This window comes from Hylaeus anthracinus, unplaced genomic scaffold (genome assembly GCF_026225885.1).
Source record: "Hylaeus anthracinus isolate JK02 unplaced genomic scaffold, UHH_iyHylAnth1.0_haploid 11981, whole genome shotgun sequence".
NCBI lineage: Eukaryota > Metazoa > Arthropoda > Insecta > Hymenoptera > Colletidae > Hylaeus > Hylaeus anthracinus.
In genome coordinates this window covers 8601748-8605248 of record NW_026534329.1, presented here as the reverse complement: position 1 = coordinate 8605248, position 3501 = coordinate 8601748, and the positions used below count along the sequence as shown (strand labels likewise).

General features: G+C 36.0%; 3 protein-coding genes across 3 annotated transcripts in view; 2 read left to right on the top strand and 1 right to left on the bottom strand.

Moving 5' to 3' along the window:
* The window catches only part of LOC128885338 (uncharacterized), a 148067-nt gene that overhangs the window by 46121 nt on the left and 98445 nt on the right, over positions 1-3501 (bottom strand). The gene's annotated exons all lie outside the window — the stretch shown is intronic.
* The window catches only part of LOC128885337 (uncharacterized), a 90362-nt gene that overhangs the window by 3614 nt on the left and 83247 nt on the right, over positions 1-3501 (top strand). The gene's annotated exons all lie outside the window — the stretch shown is intronic.
* Positions 1-3501, top strand: part of LOC128885334 (uncharacterized) — a 52430-nt gene that overhangs the window by 20597 nt on the left and 28332 nt on the right. The window contains exons 3-4 of the mRNA XM_054139332.1: positions 1295-1314; positions 1390-1980. The gene's annotated coding sequence lies outside the window, so the exon portion shown is untranslated. The remainder of the gene's footprint in view (positions 1-1294; positions 1315-1389; positions 1981-3501) is intronic.

Genomic DNA, 3501 nt, shown 5'->3' with positions numbered 1-3501 from the left:
ATTGCTTGCGGCCAAAATACTTGGATGCACGAACAATACCACCCAATATATATATATATTATATTTATTAATTTACTTAATCCTTTAAAATTCAAAGTTATTCCGCATAGATATTGCGCATATCTAAAGAATTGGGTGGTATTGTTCGTGCATCCAAGTATTTTGGCCGCAAGCAATCAGCTGACAAAGATTATGGTCCAAACGCGGAACGGCCAGATATGGATGATAACATTTTCGAACAATTCAAACTCGATCTGTATGAAAAGTTGCAAAGTCAACAACAGACTCGGGGACGTACTGGAGTATACTACTCGGGGTCAGCATGAAAACCCGCAGTGGCATCTCGTACGGAAAACATTGCTCACCGCTTCTAATTTTTGAAAGGTACGTTGCAAATGAGATACAATTTCCTGCAGAAGCTTGGTAAAAAATATTTTATATCCTCCTCAACTTAGAAGTGTACGACTATTTCCAAGTTCAAGGGCAACTGCACATTACGCAAAGAAAGTATTGTATTCTTACAATGAGGACGCCTGTTGGAACAAAGTATGTGATTGTTGAGCGCGATGATACATTTTGGAAAGACAAAATGTTACCATCGTTACAGCGATTCTACGAGGACTGCTTGGTTCCCGAAATAATAGATAGTAGAGTTGTTAGAAGCAAGCCAATTCGGGAACCGCAGTACATCATTGAAGCGCAAGAAGCGGCCAAAAGCAGGAAAATTGTATCGAATAGTTAATAGCTATTTTACTAGCTAGTAAATTTTACATTTTTATTCTTAGAGTAGGACAAATGGTGATTACGCTGCAAATAATGTTTATAAAAGCTTGTAGAAACTCTTCTCCACATCCTGACTCCCTTTTCAATGCGATACAAAACATAAAAATTACACGATATTTTATTAAAATAATCTTTATGCAATAGAAAGGTAGTTTCCATATCAAAACGTAAAATAATAAGTGTCTTCTACCGGGATCGAACCGCGTCCAGGGCAAAATATTCACTTTGCAACATGACACTCCACCGACTGCGCCACGATGTTTCTGACATCCCCAACACGGGTACGGTCGACACTCGTCAATCGAAATTTAGATATTTATTTCTCAAAAACAAGAGAGAGTTGCGCGTTCCTACTTTCAGAGATTCTTCTACATACCCTTCTTTACATAGAAAAAAATTCTGATTAAAGAATTCGGTGCACACTTTGCGTGCGTATGTTATTAAATAATTGAAACTTTGTTTGAATATCTATATAGTATATAATCTAATATTCTTTTTTGTTTTATTACAGAATGAGCAGCCTGGAGGAAGGTATGATTGCTTATTTATAGTAATTGAAAAATATTGTAAAAATTTTATATTAATCTTTGTTTGTTTTTCTAACAGTTACATACGGTCTTGATAGATTGACCTTCAGGGATACTTACATAATAGGACAATATGGGGTGTCATATATTGCCACACTACTGGGTATGCCGCAGCCCACGTCGCCACCACCAATCTTTGCGCGGCCCCAACGCGAGAATGTGGTACGTTTAAAAATAATCGTTAACCAAAATTATGTCAATAATTTTTTATTAGTACTTAAAATTAATATATTTCGTTATACTAATTTCAAAGTAACAGGCCGCGGCGGAGAAAATAGTAGTAAGACCACCTGCGAATCAACGAGGGCCACGGATAATCAAAAATGTCTATATTACACAAAATTTTAAAAAAAATAAACTAAAATTATCAAGTGTATATTACCTTAATTTGTATTTCTCATATACACCCTAGTCCAGAAGTTCCCCAACTTTTTAGATCCGCAGCTTCCTTAGTATACAGATTACACTGACCAACAAATTTAAACTTTTTTTAAATTCCGCGATATCCAGTAGGTGATTCTTATAGGGTTCCACTTCCTAAATACAAATCTGAAAGTGAAATTGCTTCATCACCCTTAGTTTTCGAGAAATTCGAGATTTTGTAAATACGGTCGATTTTGAGAGAAAACGTAGTACTACTTGAAAACTACGAACGCTAGAAAGTTCAATTTAGTCCTAAATGATAGAGGAATGTTTTCTGAATATGATTCTCTGCTCTTTTGAATGCCTGTAAATGAACGCCGAAGTTCAAAAAGTTGCCGACGCGAGTATTTTTCACGAAATACTTTTGTATTTTAATGAAAAGTTATTCACTTAGGTCGAATTTACTATGCATTATAGGTTTCAGCAAACATTTCTGAAGAGAAGTTGCCATAATCGAATTTCCAACAATTGCGTTTGACATTGTTTTCCAATCGGTTCAATAGTTTAAATGTTACGGGCCAACACATATGAGAAACCTTCAATTTCTTCGGCTAAATTAGAACACAACAATTTCTTCCATCGCCATGCAAAATTAGTAACTGTCAAATTATGTCCAGTTTCTTATTGTTTACGCATAGATCGCACTTTTACGAAGAAAACAAGCTTTTGTCGAATAAAATCTATCGATAAATACCGTAGTTAGGAGTAAAGGTTTGAGTAAAGGTACAAAAATTCCAATTTTACTCTGTTTTTGTATCATTCTCCTCTTTGTATAGGAAACGTTAATTTAATTAATTTCGATTAGAAATAAATGTTGTACTGCTTAACTAACAATTATTCATAAACAAATTTCATAATAATATTTTGATTACATAAAGAAATAAGTGTTTTCCTTCACATTTTTCAATTTTAATATTTCATCCGGCCAGTGAAAATATTTTTTTTCCAATTCGGTCCGGGGGCAAAAACAGTTGGCCATCCCTGGTCTAAGCCACGTGGAAAACCGTGTGTAGACTGGCGATATAGTAACAACAGAACAAACGACGACAGCGCCACAACGGAAAGCGCGACAGCGAGGTAGCCATATTGCCATACAAATCATCAAGATTTCACAGCATCGAAGCTCATCAAGTTTTTTGAAGCGAAGAAGCAATATTTTCTCACGAGTCTGTTACGTGCCGATATTTTCATTTTTATTTTTCTTGATTTCGTCGGCAGGAATGTGTTCGAGATGGTTTACCATCCCGAATTCGTTCTAATCGAACACAAACCTAGCCTTTGACGGTAGTTCATTAAATTCATTTCTGAATAAAGTTACACATTCCTTCCTTGAAATCAACGTCGTCACGCCATTTTCACCCTGCTGGCAGTGCCGCACCCCGTATAAAGTTGTAAATACGTTCAATTACAAATATTATAATAGGCTAAGTATTGTAAATACATCAACAGCTTGCTTGTTACGAATAAAAGGCGTAAATCATGTAATGTAACAGTGGCGTATACATGTATAATTGTTGGAAAGATAAGCACACCGAATATTACCATCGCGTTCAAATATCACGGTTACAGATATCATTGGAAGAAGGACATGTAAATATCGCGCATTTAGATTAAACCTTCATTTTGCTACTTCTTCTTCATGTACGCTCCGAACACCGAACCCGTAACTCGAATAGCAGCGCGATTCGTCCGCGCGCACGTTGTCGCT